The 21,951-nt window shown below is 47.9% G+C and overlaps 1 protein-coding gene across 3 annotated transcripts in view; it reads right to left on the minus strand.

The window, feature by feature from the left end:
* The window catches only part of nod1 (nucleotide-binding oligomerization domain containing 1), a 134,836-nt gene extending 113,393 nt beyond the window's left edge, over positions 1-21,443 (minus strand). For 2 of the 3 annotated variants that reach the window (XM_072509829.1, XM_072509826.1), the window contains exon 1: positions 21,328-21,443. The gene's annotated coding sequence lies outside the window, so the exon portion shown is untranslated. Of the gene's footprint in view, positions 1-1,139; positions 1,207-21,327 lie in introns of all 3 variants that reach the window. The other variant, XM_072509828.1, reaches the window with a different exon arrangement.
* Positions 21,444-21,951: the final 508 nt, after the last annotated feature.

Here is a 21,951-nt window from a genome sequence, read left to right on the forward strand (position 1 = left end):
GGGCATCAGAGTTCCCGCTCATTCGAGCTGCAGCTAGCTAGGAGGACAGAGCTCACAGCCTGCAGCACAGACATTCACCATGTGCTGAGTGCATCGACTGGTTAGGACAAGGCAAAAGTCTTTAGTTAAAGCTAGTATCATGTTAACCCACAGTCAGAGTATGTTACAACATTTAATGATTCAATAAAATAGTGTTGCACTATTTCAAGTGTTGGTGACCTGTATGTGTTCCACCGATCCAGAGCACCCAACACAACATCCACTACAATATCCCCCACCTCAAATGGCATCCGTTTATTGACCAGCACCGCCACCTTACGCATCTTCATATCCAACCCCGAATGGAAAACTTGCCCCCCCCCCCCCACCTTTTCCTTAGCCTTGTCTGGTCCCCAATCTTCAGATGTGTCTCTTGCAAAATGGCCACATCCATCTTCAAATTCCTCAAATGCCCGAAAACATGCGGCCGCTAACACTACTTTCATGATATTCAGATAAACATCATGGTGCAAACACACATATGCACTGATGGACAGATCAATGGACCAATCAATACACACGCAACATCACAGCCAATCACAAGCATGAGCAGACACACTATAAAACGGGGATCACGACACTTCCGGTTCATTCCAGCAGGAGACAGCTCAGGTCACAGAGCTCACAGCAAGCCTCTCAGACATTCACCATGTGCTGAGTGCCTCTCCAAGATAGTGTTAGGGCTGGGTCCACACGTTAGAGGGTAGTGAACGAACCACAGTAACCAGTTTACAAATGTTAATACTGCAAGTAATAAAACTGAGTTGTACCTTCCGCAACCATGTTGGTTCGTCTGTGTAGCAGAGCACCCAACACGACAACTACTATTTCTTTCACAGTTCTGCTTTTGATCTGCCCCTATATCTCTGTGCCCTCCTACTTCCCTATTTGCCTTAAAAAGTCTCATAGAAACTACCTTTGTGAAACTACTTTGAACCATCTGCAGTAGCCGGAGCCCACTGAGACAACTCCTGACCTTGAGCCCAAGTTCCTCTGTATTCAAGCACATTTCCTGCATTGCAACAGTGACTAAGCTCTAAAAAGTACTTCATTGGCTGCAAATTGTGTGCCAGCCAAGGCTCAGTTGGTCGCACACTTACCTCTGAATCTGTTTAAGTCCCGTTCCAAGGCTCGAGCTTGACAAAAATCGAGTCTGATACTCCAATGCTGTACAGAGAGAGAGGAATATTGAATTGCTGGCGGTGCTGTCTTACACATGCGATGTTTACCCGAGGCACCATCCACACACCCCACCCCTTGCTTTGCCGGATGTAAAAGATACCTGGCACTATTTCAAAGAAGGACAGGTGAGAGTTCCCCGGTGCCCTGGCTAACATCTATCTCTGAAAAAACAGACTATCTGGTCATTGTTACATTGCTGCATGAGGAAGCTTGCTGAGTGCAAATTAGCTGCGAGGTTTCCTGTGTTACCAAAAGTGACTACACTTCAAAAGCTGAAGTACTTTGCTGGCAGTGGTCATGAACATTAGAAATGCAAGTATTTCTTCTTTAAAAGTGGTTTGAAATATCCAGTGGTCATGTACAGTGCTATGTAAATGCAAGACTTCCGTTCGTTATCCAAATAATCTAGAGCCAATGGTCACGGAGGGATTGCTGTGCACTTCGGAGATTCTTGGATGAGATGCCAAACCGAGGCGCTGTCTGCCCTCACTATCGGATGCAAAACATTCCATAACACGACTTGATGAGGGGCAGGAAATAACATGTAAAATTCTAGAAAGAATTAGGAGAAACTGTAGCCGTCTAAGATGGCCACCTGCAAAGGACCATGGGAATTATGGCCAAACCAGGACTCAGAGAGATATATAGCCTATGTGTATCTAAAACACAGGTAACCAGACCTGACCGAAACCCCCGCTCGTTTACATTTTAATGGCCCATTTTCCCAGGACAATAGAACTCCAATCAAGCAACCGGTGCAGCCACACTGATCGGCGCCCCTCCCCTTACTCAGAAAGCACAACTGCCAAGGTCAATGACCGCTAAGGACCCGCCCAGCTACCAAGGCACCTGCCCCTTTATTGGCCAAAATCGAAGAGAGTGATCAGAGCCATGTCGAACTATTGGGTCCAAGGTTAAGGACCGCCCCAAAGAGCACGAAATTCCAGGGGGATAAAAGAGGACACAGCCATGTGTTCTGTCTCTCTTGGATCCGGCCTGTGCCTACCCAATTGTAGCAGGAACAGCCAGCTAAGTTCAAGACCAGCGATCGCTACCTGACGGATGAGCCCAGCAGAGACTGAGCCACTTTCTTTGAACCAGCCAAGTGAAATCCAGATAAAGGCCTTTATCCATTTGCACAGTGCCGGTCACCCTGAAGTTAAGTATAAGTTATTGTAGCTGATAGGTGTAGTTTAACCCGTAGTAGATATTGTGTTTTCATGTTGAGATAACTCTTGTGTATGTAAATAAACCAGCTTTTGAACTAACTAACTAACTGGTTATGTGGTCATTTGATCGATATAAGGGAAGGCTTGTGGTTCACCGAGATAAATAAATAGAGCAACAAAACTATTTTTACTCATGGATCTCCTGATTGGACTGCAACAATGCACATTTATACAGTACCTTCACCAGGGCAAATTAGAGGATATGCATTGACAGGAGAGACTAGAAAGAAAGAGCTTGCATTTATATAGTGCCTATCTGGGCTTCAAAGTGTAGTCAGTGCTGTAATGTAGGAAACCGAGAAGCAAATTGGCACATGCCAAACTCCCACCGACAGCAATGTGATAGTGACCAGGCCATTTGTGCCTGGTTGAGGCCCCACTATTCAGATTCAAGATTCAGCTGTGTAAGATCGGGGGACCTGCCTGTAGCGATACAACGGGCATCAACATCTCATCCAAGTAATATTAATGAGGCTCGAGGTCCAATTTTAAGGTGATATTGAGCCTCATATTTGTGGTACATGCTGCATGTGTGCCATGGGTTGTGCATCAAATAGCAAATAACCAATTTCTAAGGCAGTATCGTGTTCAGGTAGAGTTTGGAAGATACAGACTCCCAAGACTGTAAGAAACCACAGAGAGTCATGAACACAGCCCAGTCCATCACCTGAACCCGCCCCCCATCTGCCTACACCTCCCGCAGAACAATACTTTTGACTGTACCTCGGTACACGTGACAATAAATCTAAATCTAAACTAAAGAAATCCTGACTTCTAGATATTGGCAAGAAAGATCAACGTATTCAATTGATGAACAGTATAAAGCTAGAATTCAGCAAATGAAAGTAATAGCCTGTGCTCAGGCCCTTTCTTCCTTGACACTTGCTTGTTTCCTTGACACTAAAATTAGGGATTGGACATGATCCATGAGTATCTTATTGCTCCAGTTCATTGCAAGCCATCTGCAATCCTTATTTATAGTGCTCCAGAGAGCAGTTGATAGCGTGAGATATTTCAGTAATGAATTCCTGAAAACAAAAATCACCTGCTATTCCTGTGGAAGGTACTTGTATTTCTGTAACGGCACTGATCTAAGTTACTGATGATTTATTTTTGTTTAAGTGGTATGTGCAGGAAGTGAATGACAGATATGTTGAGTGCATTTGCCAGGACAGCCATCACTTTGACAGATAGGAACAGCATGCAGCTTATTTCAAAGAGAGTAGATAAGTTGCTACATAAAACGGAGTTCTTTCTTTCCAGTAGAATCAGCTGTTATTCTGACCTTCAGATGTGGGGAAGACCTTTTCCACTCAACCCAAGTCATATAATTGCATTCAGATGCTTTCTCTTGGTTTATATCAGCAATGTCAGTCTGTCCGATGGTATTTCCATCTGACTGCATTGCTATTACATCAGTGATGACAGAGAGGGCATGGAATCTGATAGGCACCTCCTCACAGCACTGGGGCTGACACCAGGCCACAGCTTCCAGTCACCAAACAGTCATAGAATAACAGGTACAAAACTCTTGGCAGCTTCTTTTCTGAACGGAACCCCGTAGAAGGAATATGCAAAATATTGATTAAGTTAATCTGTGTGGAGATTCCCTAGCCAGATGTTACAGGTCGATCACATTAGGAGTACCATTGCTTTGAAATGTGGATTGCATGTCAATCTTGCAGGCACATAAAGATGCTGTTCTCAAGACAATAAAGCAGAGCTTTCATTTTCAGACCCCTAGGATGTTGGCCTGGGGATTTGTCCAATTATAGACCCTTGCGTTCCTTCAGTACTTTTTCCTTTGATGATTTTCTTTTCTTTATTCTTTCAAGGGACGTGGGCAGTGCAGGCTAGGCCAGCATTTGTTGCCCATCCCTAATTGGCCTCGAGCCGAGTGGTATTTTTTAAGAGTCAATCACATTACCGTGGGTCTGGAGTCACATGTAGGCCAGACCAGGTAAGGATGGCAGATTTCCTTCCCTAAAGGACATTAGTGAACTAGATGGGCTTTTACGACAATCGACAATGGTTTCATGGTCATCATTTTAATTCCAGATTTTTTAAATATTCAATTCAAATTTCACCATATGGCAGGATCGAACCCGGGTCCCCAGAGCCTTACTCTGGCTATCTGGAGTACTAGTCCAGTGACAATACCACTGCGCCACTGCCTCCCCTAATGTCCTTAATTCCTTCAATCATTTTTGCATCTAGGTTACTCTCTATTTTATGGTATGCAACTTACTGTGAAGTCATGAACATGAAGATTGCGCCAGCAGGAATGGTCGGAAAATCTTGCCCATTGTGTATCCTGCAATATTTATTTCCTGGTCTTGGTTATCATGTAACCACCTCTGTAATGGCAATTAGATCCAAACCATTCATCTCTAATTATGCCACTCATTCATACTGTGAATGAGTGCATTCAGATAAAGAACCTTTAATTTCATTTTTTTAAATTAGTCCTATTCCCTGCATGGGCTGATGCGCAATTACTGTTAAATCCTCTGTCTCCTCCACTTCGTGTGATTTTACCTGCATTGCTACACTGTTCTACTGCCTTGACATTTTCTTTGGATTTCTAAATATACCTTCACCCCCCCCCCCCTCCCCACCACCCCTGTTAGTTTAAAGCCCTACCCACCACCCTAGTTGTACAATTTGCCATTTGCCAAAAGGTATTTCACTGTCACTCTCAAAAACCTGGCAAACTCCAAGTCACTGTGTGGACAGATCAATCAAGGAACCCAACTCGGGGACAGACGCTAAAATAGGTGCCGTGGGCCTGGGCACCTTCCACCATGCAGCATGGGCCCAAAGTGAATGTCTTGTTATAAAAAGAAGTTCTGCTCCTATCCTACTCCAGGCTGGGTGATTACCTACATGACCATGGGAACACTTTTCAATACTTAAAGGGCCCAGAGATTTGTGCACATAATCCAGTGCAGTACTCTTGTGTGCTGCACTGCGAGAGGCGCCACCTTTTAGATGGTACCTTAAACCAAAGCCTTGTCTGCCCTCTCAATTGTGAGTAATGGTAACACTGGAGCATTGTATAGAATTCTCAGGGAACAGGCTGCAGGATGGAAGATGGGTATTCACAGCTGATGATGCACAAATAGCCAAATAGGATGCCTGGCATTGGGCCTCGGGCCTCATGATCTCTCCGAGGGCCACTTGCTATTTCAAGCAGCTGGATTTCAGGCTGCTTGACCTCCACCCTGTGGTCCATGGGGTCGTGTGGATGATAAGAGAAGCAGACAAAGGAAATGGGGAACCAATCATGTGTTTGCAGTTGTTCTCAGAAGTGCTGGGGGCAGGAACCGGGGGCCATCCACCTGCTCTTCTGGATCTCACTAGGTTGGAGGGGCTCGGGGCCCCCAGAGTCGGGGATATGGGTTGGCGACATGCTGGGGTTTCTCAGACTTGAAAAAATTAAATTCGCCTTGAGGGGTTCGTTGCAGGAGTTTGCTCAGAGATGGCAGCTGTTCATCGACTTCTTCAAGAAACATTAAGCTGTCAGCAGGGAGGAAAAAGAGGGGGAAGGGAGGCATGGGAGAGACGAATAAGGATAGGAGAACCAACGGGGGGAGGGGGGTTGGGGAAGGTGGCATTGTTTGTGTAAGCCATGTTGGCTGGGGTCTGTGCCCAGGGAAGGTGGGGGGGGGTTGTTGGTTATATTGTGTTTTTGTTTGAAATGTGATGTTTAAAAATAGTGAAAATTATACAGGCCTCGACAAAATATTTTCAAAAAAAAAAGATGGTTTAGAAAGAGCGGGAGCTGAGAGTCAGAGCGGAGATTTATAAAGAGCGGGAGCTGAGAGTCAGAGCGCAGATTTATAAAGAGCGGGAGCTGAAAGTCAGAGCGGAGATTTATAAGGAGCGGGAGCTGAGAGTCAGAGCGGAGATTTTGAAAGAGCGGGAGCTGAGAGTCAGAGCGGAGATTTAAAAAGAGCGGGAGCTGAGAATCAGAGCGGAGATTTAAAAAGAGCGGGAGCTGAGAGTCAGAGCGGAGATTTTAAAAGAGCGGGAGCTGAGAGTCAGAGCGGAGATTTAATAAGAGTGGGAGCTGAGAATCAGAGCGGAGATTTAAAAAGAGCAGGAGCTGAGAATCAGAGCGGAGATTTAAAAAGAGCGGGAGTTGAGAGTCGGAGCGGAGATTTATAAAGCGCGGGGGCTGAGAGTCAGAGTGGAGATTTAAAAAGAGCGGGAGCTGAGAATCAGATTCGGAGATTTAAAAAGAGCGGGAGCTGAGAGTCAGAGCGGAGATTTAAAAAGAGCGGGAGCTGAGAATCAGAGCGGAGATTTAAAAAGAGCGGGAGCTGAGAGTCAGAGCGGAGATTTTAAAAGAGCGGGAGCTGAGAGTCAGAGCGGAGATTTAAAAAGAGCGGGAGCTGAGAATCAGAGCGGAGATTTAAAAAGAGCGGGAGCTGAGAGTCAGAGCGGAGATTTTAAAAGAGCGGGAGCTGAGAGTCAGAGCGGAGATTTAAAAAGAGTGGGAGCTGAGAATCAGAGCGGAGATTTAAAAAGAGCGGGAGCTGAGAATCAGAGCGGAGATTTAAAAAGAGCGGGAGTTGAGAGTCGGAGCGGAGATTTATAAAGCGCGGGGGCTGAGAGTCAGAGTGGAGATTTAAAAAGAGCGGGTGATGAGAGTCGGAGCGGAGATTTTAAAAGTGCGGGAGTTGAGAGTCAGAGCGGAGATTTATAAAGCGCGGGAACTGAGAGTCGGAGCGGAGATTTAAAAAGAGCGGGAGCTGAGAGTCAGAGCGGAGATTTATAAAGAGCGGGAGCATAGAGTCAGTGCGCAGATTTATAAAGAGCGGGAGCTGATAGTCAGAGCGGAGATTTAAAAAGCGGGAGCTGAGAGTCGGAGCGGTCATTTAAAAAGTGCGGGAGTTGAGAGTCAGAGCGGAGATTTAAAAAGTGCGGGAGCTGAGAGTCAGAGTGGAGATTATCAAAGAGCGGGAGCTGAGAATCAGAGCGGAGATTTAAAAAGAGCGGGAGCGGAGAGTCAGGGCGGAGGTTTATAAGGCGCGGGTGCTGAGAGTCAGAGTGGAGATTTAAAAAGAGCGGGAGCTGAGAGTCGGAGCGGACATTTAAAAAGTGCGGGAGTTGAGAGTCAGAGCGGAGATTTATAAAGAGCGGGAGCGGAGAGTCAGAGCGGAGATTTATAAAGCGCGGGAGCTGAGAGTCAGAGTGGAGATTTAAAAAGAGCGGGAGCTGAGAGTCGGAGCGGACATTTAAAAAGTGCGGGAGTTGAGAGTCAGAGCGGGGATTTTAAAAGTCCGGGAGCTGAGAGTCAGAGTGGAGATTTAAAAAGAGCGGGAGCGAGAATCAGAGCGGAGATTTAAAAAGAGCGGGAGCGGAGAGTCAGAGCGGAGGTTTATAAAGCGCGGGTGCTGAGAGTCAGAGTGGAGATTTAAAAAGAGCGGGAGCTGAGAGTCGGAGCGGACATTTAAAAAGTGCGGGAGTTGAGAGTCAGAGCGGAGATTTATAAAGAGCGGGAGCGGAGAGTCAGAGCGGAGATTTATAAAGCGCGGGAGCTGAGAGTCAGAGTGGAGATTTAAAAAGAGCGGGAGCTGAGAGTCGGAGCGGACATTTAAAAAGTGCGGGAGTTGAGAGTCAGAGCGGAGATTTTGAAAGTCCGGGAGCTGAGAGTCAGAGTGGAGATTTAAAAAGAGCGGGAGCTGAGAGTCAGAGCGGAGATTTAAAAAGTGCGGGAGCTGAGAGTCAGAGTGGAGATTTAAAAAGAGCGGGAGCTGAGAGTCAGAGCGGAGATTTAAAAAGAGCAGGATCTCAGAGTGGAGATTTAAAAAGAGCGGTCTGAATTTGAAAACAATTCAAGAAGGATGTCAGAGGCTGGTAAGAAAACAATTCAAGAAGGATGTCAGAGGAAAAGGATATGTTCATTGGCTGGTAAGTCACTGCTAATTTGAATTACCTATTCTAAATTGCTTTCAGATTAAAGATAAGAAGTGGAAATATTTTAGAGATTAGAACGACTTAAAACCAGCTGGAAATGTAAAAAAACAAATTAAACATGAATTAAATAGAGATGTGTTGTACCTGCAAGATGTGGGAGCTGGTGGACCCCATTGTAGTTCACAGTGAACACATCTGTAGCAAGCGTTGGTTGTTTGAGGAACTTCGGCTCAGAGTTGATGAGCTGGAGTTTGAGCTTCGGAAGCTGCGACACATCAGGGAGGGGGAGATTTATTGGGTGCTGTGTTTCAAGAAGCAGTCACATCTCTTAGATTAACTACCTTGAATTTTCCCAGTAGTCAAGGGTGACCAGGGGTGACCAGGGGTGACCAGGGGTGAGAGTCCTGAACGTCGTGTTGCCCACCTGGTGCTTGGGTTTGGGATATCTCATCTGGGCTGCAGAGGAACTTGGAGTGGGAGGGTAAAGATCCAGTTGCCATGGTCCACGTAGGTACCAACAACATAGGTAGAACAAGGATGATGATGATAATGATAATCTTTATTGTCACAAGTAGGCTTGCAATGAAGTTATTGTGAAAAGCCCCTAGTCGCCATATTCCGGTGCCTGTTCGGGTACACAGAGGGAGAATTCAGACTGTCCAATTCACCTAACAAGCACATCTTTTGGGACTTGTGGGAGGAAACCGGAGCACCCGGAGGAAACCCACGCAGACACAGGGAAAACATGCAGACTCCGCACAGACAGTGACCCATCCAGGAATCGAACCTGGGACCCTGGCGCTGTGAAGCAACAGTGCTAACCACTGTGCTACTGTGCTGCCCAAGAATAGAGGTTCTACTGAAATAATATGAGCAGCTAGAGGCTAAATTAAAAAGCAGAATCAAAAAGGTAATAATATACAAATTACAACATGAGCCACAAGCTAATTGGAAGAGGATCAATAAGATTATAGATGTAAATGCATGGCTTAAAGATTGGTGCGGGAGAAATGGGTTTGAATTCATGGGACATTGGCACCAGTACTGGGGAAGGAGGGAGCTGTTCGGATGGGACGGTCTTCACCTGAATCATGCTGGGACAAGAGTCCTGACGAATTGCGTAACTAGTGCTGTAGATGGGGCTTTAAACTGAATTGGGGGAGGTGGGGAGGGTTCAGTTGTATGGAAAATTAGAAAATCAGTGTTAAAGGAGAAGGTAGGTGTGCAGGTTACTGATGAGGTGGATTGTTACCAGAAAATAAAAGGAAGGGATAGAACGTGTGAATGTCATATTGTACCAAGGAATCAGACAACAGTAGGGAAATTTGATAATAGAAGAAGCTTAAAGACTTTGTGTTTGAACGCTCGAAGCATTCAAACAAAATTTATAAGTGAACAGCGCAAATAGAGACAAGCGGGCATGATTTGGTGGCGATTACTGAGGAATGGTTACAAGGAGACCAGGTCCGGGGGTTAAATATTCAAGGGTACTCAGTTTTTCAGAAGGATAGACAGAAAGGTAAAGGAGGTGGTGTAGCTTTGCTGATAAAGGAAGGGATCAGTGCTGGTTTGACAAATTATCTAGTCTCTGGAGATCAAGATGTGGAATCAGTCTGGGAAGAAGGAAATAGCACAGGAAAGAAGTCCCTGGTGGGAGTAATCTATAGATCCCCAAACAGTAGTTGCACAGGTGGACACAGTATAAAGCAGGAAATAGTGGAGGCTTGTAAGAAAGGTACAGTAATAATCATGGGTGATTTTAATATGCACATAAGACTGGATTAATCAAATTGGCAAGGGTAGCCTTGAGGGATAGCTAACTGAGTGTGTTAGAGATTGTTTCTTGGAGCAATGTGTTGTGGGACCAACCGGGGAGCAGGCTACTCTGGATTTGGTATTGTATAATGAGGGATTAATTCATGATGTCATAGTTAAGGATCCTCTAGGGAAGAGTGATCATAGCATGTTTTAATTTTAAATTCAAGTTGAGGGCGAGAAACTGAAGTCCCACACTCGCATTCTGCAGTTAAACAAAGATAATTACATTGGCATGAGGACAGATTTGGCCCTAGTGGACTGGGCAGGAGGAACGTTGATGAGCAGTGGCAGTTATTTAAGGAGATATTCAATTTATCCCAACTAAAATATATTCCAGAGAAGAAGAAGATTGTAAGAGGGGGAAAAAAGCATCTATCGCTGAGCAAAGGTGTTAAAGATAACGTAAAGACAAAAGTGAAGGCATACCATATTGCAAAAGCCAGTGGTAGGCTGGATGATTGGGAAGATTTTAAAGATCAATAAAGGGTTACTAAAAAAGTAATAAAAAGAGCAAAGGTAAATTATGAAACAAAATTAGAGCAAAATATAAAAATATATATCAAAAGCTTCTATAAGTATATAAAAGGGAAGAGAGTAGCTAAAGTGAATGTTGGTTCCTTGGTGGATGAGACTGGGGAGTTAATAGTGGGGAACACAGAAATGGCAGAGATGGTAAATCAATATATTGCCTCTGTTTGCACGGTGCAGGACACTAGTACCATTTCAATAGTAGCAGGTAATGCAAAGATAATAGAAAGGGAGGAACTTAAAACAATCATCATCAATAAGGAAAAAGTACTCAACGAACTATTGGGATTGAAGGCAGACAAGTCCACAGGGCCTGATGGCCTACATCCTAGGGTCTTAAAGGAAGTGGCAGCGGAGATAGTGGATCCATTATTATAATATTCCTGAGGATTGGAAAAATGCTATGTTATTCAAAAAGGGAGGGAGGAAAAAAGTAGGAAATTATAGACCAGTTAGTTTAATATCTGTTGTTGGAAAATTGTTAGAATCCATGAAAAGGAAGTAATAACTATTCAGAAATTATTCAGAAAGTCAAAACGCAATACATGGTTTTATGAAGGGTAAATCATGTTTGACTAATTTGCTAAAGTTCTTCGAAGATGCAACAAGCCAAGTGGATAATGGGGATCCTGTAGACGTAGTATTTCTGGACTTCCAGAAGTCATTTAATAAAGTGCTGCACAAAAAGTTAATATACAGGGTAAGATCACGCGGGGTTAGGGGTAATTTATTAGCTTGGATAGAGGACTGACTAACTGACAGAAGGCAGAGAATCAGGAAAAATGGGTCTTTTTCTGGTTGGCAAGATGTAACTAGTGGGGAACAACAGGGTGGTTCTCCTCAATTACCCCTTAATTGAAAAAAAAAAATTGGGTACTCTACATTTGTTTTTTTTTAAATATCTGAATCACCCATTCAGCCAGGCCATTAGATGGCGGGTGTTACAGGGCATTCCTGATGTATCCGATTCCGTACATCTTCAGAACTCTTCACTTGTGAATGGTGTCCCGTTGTTGGTTTCCAGGACTTCCGGGATCCCGTGAGTGGTGAATGAGCACCTCAACATCTCAATGATGGCCTTTGATGTGGTAGAGCTATCGTGTAGATAGCGAGCCATTTGGAATGGGCGCCCACAATGATAAGAAACATGGACCCCATAAAAGGTCCGTTAAAATCAGCATTGAGTCTTATCCAGGGGCTCCCTGGCCATTCTCAGGGGTGGACTGTGGCTGCAGGTAGAGGGTTTTGAAGTTCCTGACACATTGAACAACTACACACAACCTGTTGATGTTCCCATTGATTCCAGATGTAGCTTCGGTCAAGGATCTTCACTTTTGAAGAGCCGGGGTGACCACCAGTGGGTGTCTGTTCACCTGCAGTGTGACCCGAATTGGTGCCACCTTCGGGGTCATGATGTAGTTTAAATGCATCATGTTGTCTTCCTCAGGTGGAGCCATGTGCAAGGCCCTAGATCGTGGTGACTTGATCGCAGCTCTCTCTCCACCAATCTGTCAATGCGGTCGGAATTCTTCTCATCCTTGTGGGAGATATCCTACTGGACTGCAGCGGCTCCCACATACTGAGCCCGACTGAGGTATTGTGCCTTTGTTTGTCGTTTGGGAGGTGACCTGGCCATTTGGGCACTGCCGTGGGATATCGCGGAAGTCCGATATGGACGTCAGGTCACACTATGGACTCAATAGTCCATGGACCCTTGCGGTTCCTGTACTCCTTTCTCCGGGACAGTGCTAACTCAATGGTCCGCTTTAAGTTCAATGTGGGCTCCGCCAATAGCTTCCATGTTAATTATTCCACAGAGCAGCCAATCCCTCAGCATTTCAGATGGGGATGGCCCGAACCTACAGTACTCCACCAGCTACCTGAGGCGGGCCAAAAGAATTAGTCACTGAACCTCCTGAAGTTCACACAACCATGTTGAACCGGTACCATTGCATAATAACTGATGGCTTTGGATCATAATGGTCAGACACCAATGCAACTGGCTTATCAAATGACTTTGAATCTGGAGCAGCTGGGTAGGTAAGGCTCTTTATAATCCTAAAGATTGCGGCCCCACAATCTGTTAGGAGGTTTACCTTCTGCCGGTCTTCTCCCATTGGGACAAGCGGCCTGCGGGTTCCTGCTCGCGCTGGGTTTATGCTCAGTTTAATAAGCTCCGCCCACTACCAGGGATGTTCATACTCCCCGAGCCCTACGGGAGATCAATTAAGGTTTCCCAGTGGGCCTCGTGGGGACTATGACAGGAAAACAGTTCAATTTTGGTGGATCAAGAGAGGAAGGAAATAGTGGAAAGCTTGTGATATTGGCCTTTTAAACTTGTTATTTGCTTTGCATATAACAAAAAACATAAGGAAGCCAGGATAATATTTTTCAACAGCTCTGTGTGGCAAAAATGGTCTCCTCCTTGCTTTATTTTTCACTTTCAATGTTTTAAATTCGTACATATCTACAGTAGTTCTTAGTATTTGGGCTTTAACTCGCAAAGTTAGGCAGCGGGGGGATCCAGCATTCCAGCAGGGACTCCGCAACAATCCTATCAAGATACTCCAGAACCCAGTACTCACAAAACGAGTTCTGAAATGTAGCTTTTCTGGAGTCTGCCAAAGTTGAGCAGTGGCCCCTAGAACACTGCACGTGAATTTTTAACATGAACACGTCCCTGAATGTCTGGAGGCAGGCCCACAGTACAACCACTGTTGGGCAGAGCTGATATCATTATACCACAACTATAACAGCCAGCACAGCTTACATTAACCCAAAAGTAAATGTTCAGCATGTCAAAAGGACAAATGTAACAGCCCAGAAGAACAGATTTACTGTTAAACCACTATTGAAGATAAAGTCAGCATAGTAAACCTTTCAGAGAAGCCTTGTAACAGCGACAACACTTCAAGAGTACTTCATTAGCTGTTATGAAAAGGTGCTAAGCAAAGTTTTACAATTCTTTGCAATGGTTATGTTACTGTAACCGGACTTGTAATCCAGAGGCCTAAATTAATCATTTGAAAGTGATTTCAATAATAATTCGAACCACTATGGCAGATTTCGAATTCAGGTTTTTTCAAAATCCAGGAATAAAAGCTGCTAGAAGTAGGACTGACCACCTTGAATGAACCCAGGCCACTGGTGCAAGCAAGCCAGCGGTTATCAGTGCCAGTCCCAGCCCGGATAAACAAGGAGGGTTTATGGCAGGAAGGGCCTCAGGCTGTAGGACCAACCGTCCAATACAGAAATGACGGTTGACACAAAGAGAGATCGGCCAGCTGGAAGGCTGCATGGTAAAGTGGGAAAAGCTGAAAGTAGAAGAATGAAAATAGAAACCAGTAGACGGGACCATACAGTCGTCTGGGTATCATCAAACCAAAACTTGTTTACTAATGTCTTTTTGGGATGGACTCTTTACTGAGTCTGGCCTATTTGTAACCCTAGACCAATTGCAATGTAGCTGAGCTTTAACTGCCTTCTGAAGTAGCAAGCCACTCAATTACATCAAATCAGTACATAGGATGACCACATTGACCATAGCGGTTCAAGAAAGTGGCCGCCATCACTTTCTCAAGACAACCAGAGATGGAAAATTAGTGCCAGCCTTGGCAGCAAAATACACAATGAGATTTTAAATAAATTTTACCCTCAATAACAACTTGTAATTATCTAGTGCCTTCATCATGGTAGCAAAGTCACAGAAGAGATATTAGACAAAAGATGAAGAAAAGATTTTTTGTCTCCCTGTGTCAGACTTGGGGGGACCGGGCAGTCCCTAGGAGCATGCTCTCTTGTCCCTGAGAACCAGTTGTTCAGAACCAGGGTGGCGTGGTGGCACAGGGGTTAGCACTGCTGCCTCACAGTGCTGGAAACCCGGGTTCATTTCCGACCTCGGGCAACTGTGAAGTTTGCACGTCCTTCCCGTGTCTACGTGGGTTTTCTCCGGATTCTCCAGTTTTCTCCCACAGTCCAAAGATGTGCAGGTTAGGTTGATTGGCCATGCTAAATTACCCCTAGATGGGGTTACCGGGCTAGGGTGGGGGATTGGGCCTAGGTGGGGTGGTCTTTCAGAGGGCTGGTGTAGACTGAATGGGCCAAATGGCCTGCTTCTGCACTGTCGGGATTCTTACAGTTAATTTACGCTCTGATTTCCCTTGCAACCGAGAGGGAGGGGAGCACCTCTTTGCAGTCTCTACCCCAATTTCCCAGCTGATATTTGCACTTACCATATTGGGCATGTGCCAGATTCGAGGAACCACATGCCTGCCCAGCAATTATTTCAAAGCTAGTTGGACAAAATGATCCCCGCCCACCACCCCCAGAGTGAGGAGATGGCACCTGCTGAAACCTGTTTTACATGAAAACCTCAATTATCAGCTCGCCTCACCTCAGATGCTAAGTCGCGTAGAGCCCTATCTAAAGAAGCATGCCCCATTGGGGCAGGTAAAGCTCATCACTACATAAACGCAAGCCTTTCATTCTCTTGTTTCCTATAAGCATTGTGGTGAATGGAACTACTGTTAATTCACCAGTGCACTGTGATATCATGTTACTGCTGTATTGTGTTACGTTATGTGTCTAACCCTGTGGGCTCCACCTATGGGCCATTGTACGGCTTCACCCACAGGGGGATATGTCGGGGCATGTACGGGCTCGCCCATGGCTCCACCCCTTACAGGAAGTATAAAGGCAGCTGACCTGCGGGGCCGCATTCATTGTTGTACCGGTCACAGGCAGGCTCAGTTGTAAGCTGATTAAAACCACGGTTTACTTCTCAACGTGTCTCTCAGTGAATTGATGGTCGCATCAATTTAATCAGCTTAAAATCCTACTATGGAATCATCCCTCAAACCTGATAGCCTGGAACTCGATCAACAGGCCGCGGAGGCGAGAGAAATTTATTTGCACCGGCTTCGATGCTTCAAGGCCCATCTCGCCGCGTTGTCTACGCCATCCATCACGGACGAACAGAAACTGAGTCTTCTCCACACATGGGTGAGCCATCGTATTTCTGTCCAGCTCGACGGCGCCGCGTCCTATACAGAGGCCCTCGCACTACTCGAACGCATATATGTACGGCCCGTGAATGAGATCCATGCGCGACACATCTTCACCACTCACCGCCAGCGCCCCGGGGAGTCGCTAGATGACTACCTACGCGACCTCAAAGCCCTCACGCGCAACTGTAACTACCAGGCCATTACAGTCCCTCAGCATATGGAGCTCGCTAGCCGAGACGTTTACGTGGCGGGGGTCCAATCGAACTATGTAAGACAGCGCCTGCTCAAAAAAGGGGCCCAGGACCTGGAGGACACGGTAACACTAGCTACATCTCTGGTGGTTGCGTTTCAGAGCCTTACTGCATTCCCCGCCGACCACGCGTCCCCCTCGTGGACCCCCGACCAGAGACTACCCCAGGCTTGTGCCGCGCGGCCACCTGCCCATCATGGGGGGCTGCCCTGCTATTTTTGAGGCCAGTCCCAACACCCCCAACAGCAATGCCCGGCCCGCAACGCGAACTGTAGTAACTGCGGGCGAAAAGGACACTTTGCCAAAGTCTGCCTGGCCAGGTCTAAAAACTCAAACTCACAGACCCGATCCACAGACCCAGAGGCCCGCAGACCCCGCAAAGTGGCAGCATGTCTGCCGACTCCACCTCCGCACAACATGTGCGACTCATGGGGGCCGCTATCTTGGCCATCCTCCCCCACGCGGCCAGCCACGTGCGATCCATGGGGGCCGCCATCTTGGACGCCATCGTCCTCACCGCCCGCCACGCTTGACCAACGGGGGCCGCCATCTTGGCCGCCATCTGCTACACCGCCCGAGATGTACGAACGGCATGGACAGCAGCCATCGCGGGGCCGCCCCAGCACCTCTGATCACGCCGCCGGCTACCCCCAGCTCAGCGCGGTCACCCTGGACCAGTCGCGACCGAAGCACCTCCGGAGCTCCATTATGGCCGTCCGGGTAAACGGGTACGAGACACCTTGCCTTTTCAACTCCGGGAGCACAGAGAGCTTCATTCACCCGGACATGGTAAGACGTTGTTCGCTCCCAATATTCCCGACGCAACAAACTATCTCCCTTGCCTCTGGGTCGCACTCGGTGCAAATCCAAGGGAGAACTACTGCAACCCTAGCGAACCAGGGTGCTGAGTACGCTAATTTTAAACTATATGTGCTCCCAGACCTCTGCGTTCCACTCCTCTTAGGACTCGATTTTCAGTGCAACCTCAGGAGCCTAACTCTTAAATTCGGGGGGCCCCTGCCCCCGCTCACCATATGCAGCCTCGCGACCCTAAAAATCGACCCTCCCCCCCTCTTTGCGAACCTCACCACCAATTGTAAGCCAGTAGCCACCAGAAGCAGGCAGTATAGCATGCAGGACAGGACGTTCATTAGGTCCGAGGTCCAGCGTCTCTTGCGGGAAGGGGTCATAGAAGCCAGCAATTGCCCCTGAAAAGCTCAGGTGGTGGTCGTCAAGACCGGGGCAAAGTTCCGGATGGTGGTTGATTACAGCCAGACCATTAACCGGTTTACACACCTCGATGCGTACCCCCTTCCCCAGATTGCAGACATGGTAAATCAGATTGCGCACTACCGCGTGTTCTCTATGGTAGATCTGAAGTCTGCATATCACCAGGTCCCAATCCATCCGGAGGACCATCACTACACGGCGTTTGAGGCAGATGGCCGCCTTTTCCATTTCCTCTGGGTCCCCTTTGGCGTCACAAACGGAGTTTCGGTGTTCCAACAAGCAATGGACCGAATGGTGGACCAGTATGGGCTGCGGGCCACGTTTCCGTACTTGGACAATGTAACCATCTGCGGCCATGATCAGCAGGACCACGACGCCAACCTCCACCGATTTCTCCAAACCGCCCAAAAACTCAACCTCACCTACAAGTAGAAATGCGTTTTCCGCACAACCAGGCTAGCCATCCTCGGCTACGTCGTGGAAAACGGGGTCCGAGGGCCCGACCCTGACTGTATGCGCCCCCTCCTCCAATTCCCTCTCCCTCACTGCCCCAAGGCCCTGAAGAGGTGCCTTGGATTTTTCTCCTATTACGCCCAGTAGGTCCCCCAGTATGCGGAAAAAGCACGCCCACTATTTAAGGCCACCATTTTTCCACTGGCAGCCGAGGCTCACCAGGCCTTCAACTGCATCAAGGCGGACATCGCCAAAGCGGTGGACGAGTCCGCCTCTTCCAGGTGGAGAGTGATGCCTCAGAGGACGCTCTCAACGCCACTCTCAACCAAGCAGGCAGACCGGTAGCGTTCTTTTCCAGCAACCTCACCAGCTCTGAAATTCGACACTCCTCAGTCGAAAAAGAAGCCCAAGCCATCGTGGAAGCCGTACGGCACTGGAGTCACTTCCTCGCTGGTAGGAGGTTTACCCTCATCACCGACCAACGATCGGTTGCCTTTATGTTTGACAATACGCAGTGGGGCAAGATCAAGAATGACAAGATCTTGAGGTGGAGGATCGAACTCTCCACCTATAACTACGATATAGTATATCGTCCTGGGAAGCTCAACGAGCCCCCAGATGCCCTGTCCCGCGGCACGTGCGCCAGCGCGCAAGATGACCGATTACGTGCTATCCACGATGACCTCGGTCACCCGGCACGCCCACTACATCAAGGCACGCAACCTGCCCTACTCCATTGAGGAGGTCAAAGCTGTAACCAGAAACTGCCAAATCTGTGCGGAGTGTAAACCGCACTTCTATCGACCAGATAAGGCCCACCTGGTAAAGGCGTCCCGGCCCTTTGAACGTCTTAGTATCGATTTCAAAGGGCCACTCCCCTCCAATAATCGCAACACGTACTTCCTGAACATCATAGGCGAGTTCTCCCGTTTTCCGTTCGCCATTCCCTGCCCCAATATGACCACTCCCACAGTCATCAAAGCCCTGCATAGTGTCTTCACCCTGTTTGGTTTCCACAGCTATGTCCACAGCGACAGGGGCTCGTCGTTCATGAGCGACGAACTGCGTCAGTACCTGCTCAGTAAAGGCATCGCCTCGAGCAGAACTACCAGCTATAACCCCAGGGGAAACGGGCAGGTGGAGAGGGAGAACGTGACGGTCTGGAAGACCGTCCTACTGACCCTACGGTCCAGGAATCTCCCGGTTTCTCACTGGCAGGAGGTCCTCCCCGATGCGCTCCACTGTATTAGGTCCCGCCTTTGCACGGCCACAAACCAAACCCCTCATGACCGCTTTTTTGTTTTCCCTAGGGGAGCTCCCTCAGGGGCCTCGCTTCCGCCCTGGCTGATGACACCGGGTCCAGTCCTCCTCCGAAAACATGTTCGGAGCCATAAGACCGACCCCCTGGTAGAGAGGGTCCAGCTCCTGCACTCCAACCCACACTATGCGTATATCAGACACCCCGATGGCCGGCAGGATACCGTCGCCCTCCGGGACCTGGCGCCTGCAGGCTCCAACACCACGACCACGACTGCACCCCCCACACTAGATCCCGTCCAACCTCCCATGTTCAGCGCCCCTACCCCTATCCAACCTCCCATGTTCAATGCCCCTACCCCGATATGGTTCTCGCGCTCCATAATGCAACACTTCGCATTATGAGCTATTGGCATAGTTTCGCAGCAGTTACATTTACCTGTATTACTGGACCAGGAACCCAGAGTCCTAAGCTAATACAATGGGCGGGATTCTCTCAGCCCGATGCCGGGCAGGAGAATCGCGGCAACTGGCATGAATTGCGCCACGCCGCCTTGATGCCGGGATGCGGCTCTACGGGGCCCCCCTGGCGATTCTCTGCCCGTCGCCATTCTAACATGCTGTTAGCCAGAGGGACCTCGGCGTGGAAGGATCCAGGGGTGGCCTGGGGGAGGTGGGGGAGGGGGGGTCCGACCCCGGGGGTGCCTCCGCTGTGGCCTGGCCTGCGATCGGGGCCCACCAATCGGCGGGCCGGTCTATCAGGCTGGGGGCCTCCTTTCTTCCACGCCTTGCCCTGTAGCCCTACGCCATATTGCGTTGGGGCCGGCGTGCAGAAGGGAGTCACTGCGCATACGCGCGTTGGCGCGGGTGCCACTGTGCATGCGTGCGTTGGCGCCGGTGCCACTGCGCATGCACGGACCCCGCGGCGCCCAGTTGACACCGGGATCGGCAGCTGGAGCAGCGTGGGTTGTTCCAGTGCCGTACTGGCCTCCTGTAGGGGCCAGAATTGCTGATCCTGAGGCCATGTCGGCGTTTACGACGGCGTCAACACTTAGCCTCAGGATCAGAGAATCCCGCCCATTGAATTTGGGTTCAAATCCCACCATGGCATTATTTGAACACAGCTTTTAAAAAATCGAGAACTCAAATGCTGGTATCAGTAAAAGCAAACATGGAGCTGTCGTATTAATGCAAAAGTACAACTGGTTGACTAATTTTTTTTAAATTTCTAAATTTAGAGTATCCAATTATTTTTTTCCAATTAAGGGACAATTTAGTGTGGCCAATCCACCTACCCTGCACATCTTTGGGTTGTGGGGGCGAGACACACGCAAACACGGGGAGACTGTGCAAACTCTACATGGACAGTGACCCGGGGCCGGGATCGAACCTGCGACCTCGGCGCCGTGAGGCAGCAGTGCTAACCACTGTGCCACCATGCTGCCCAACTGGTTCACTAGTGTAGGGAAGGAAAGTTTCTGTCCTTCCCCAATCCGGCCTAGATGTGACCCCAATCGCGTACCAATGCTGCTGACTCTTATGTTGCTCTCGGAAGTGTCTCTGCCAGCCACTGAGCTGCATTAAAACTCTACATAGAATAACCACATTGACAGCAGAGGTTGAAGAAGAACACCAGCCCATTCACGAGACAGCTAGGGATGGATAACAAATGTCATCCTTGTAGCAACACAAACATCCCGAGAGACTCGTAAAATTAATCTTTGCATCAACAATGACAACTTGCATATATAAAGCTCCTTTAACATAGGAGAACAATCACAGGAGCATCATCAGACTAATACTTCACGCCAAAGCCACTGGCGGGAGAGGGAAGCAAAGGTTTGGTCAGTGCGGTCGGTTGCGAGGAATATTGTGCTGAGCAGATGGGGAGAAACAAAGAGCTTTATGCAGGGAATTCCGCAGCTTAGGATCTAGGCAGCTGCAGGCACATCCATGGCTCAGCGAAGGAAGTGGTGGAACCGCACAAGGAGCCAGAATTGGAACAACACAGAATTCACGGAGAATTGTAGGCCTGGGGGAGTTTCATATCTCCTTGTGTCAAGACGCCAGAGATCGCAAAGTTTATAAGGCAGACTCTCCTGCATCCAAACCAGTTTTTATTATTTCACTCTTTGATACGCCCCTACCGGCCCAAAGCCCCAGGGCAGGGAAGCACATCTTATCCACCCCTCCCCCAATAATGCAGATAATATTCCAACTTACCATGTGCCACAGTGGAGGTGCTCCACTCAAAAAATCATTCAAAACGTCCTGCACAAGATTCTACCCCAGAGTTAATATCTGCACCAATGCAAACCTGATTTATATTGACACTGAAATCCCCAATTAAAATTTCCAGGAGTATACATTGCACAGACTGACATTGTTTACAATAAGCTCCTGTACTTACACAGCATATTCACCAAGCAGCCATGTACCAGAGTCCCAGCGACATACACTTGTATCAATCTGATTTGTTCTTCTGCCTGACTACAGTATGACTCTTGCAGCTATTTACAGGAAATGAGGTCTGGCTTGCTGAAATGCCCAGCAAAGTATGGCTGCCTGCCAGAAAAACTGCAGGCAAAACCCGACAGAGAGAACTTCTGAAGCTCCATTGACATAGCTGCCAAGTGAGAATATATCTGCGTTATTTTACAGGGAGCCAGCGATTAATTTAGCATTCCACATCCTTCCCACAGAGTCAAAATAAGTATCTCACTAAACCCTTTGCCCTTCCATCGCATACTTATACAGATTTCTGACCACTTCATAGACAGATGTACTGTGACAGAGATTTCTTTCATTTGTCACTGTGGTAGTCACCACTGATTGTATAATAGTTGTTATTAGAGGTAATACGGTAAGGCTCCTGTATTACAGGTATGGGGGTAAATCCCTGCCTGCTGGCTCCGCCCAGTAGGTGGAGTATAAATGTGTGTGCACACTGAGCTGCTCCCATTCTGGCAGCAGCTGCAGGAGGCCACACATGTCTGCTTAATAAAGCTTCGATTACTCTCTACTCTCGTCTCGT

This window comes from Scyliorhinus torazame, chromosome 6 (genome assembly GCF_047496885.1).
Source record: "Scyliorhinus torazame isolate Kashiwa2021f chromosome 6, sScyTor2.1, whole genome shotgun sequence".
NCBI lineage: Eukaryota > Metazoa > Chordata > Chondrichthyes > Carcharhiniformes > Scyliorhinidae > Scyliorhinus > Scyliorhinus torazame.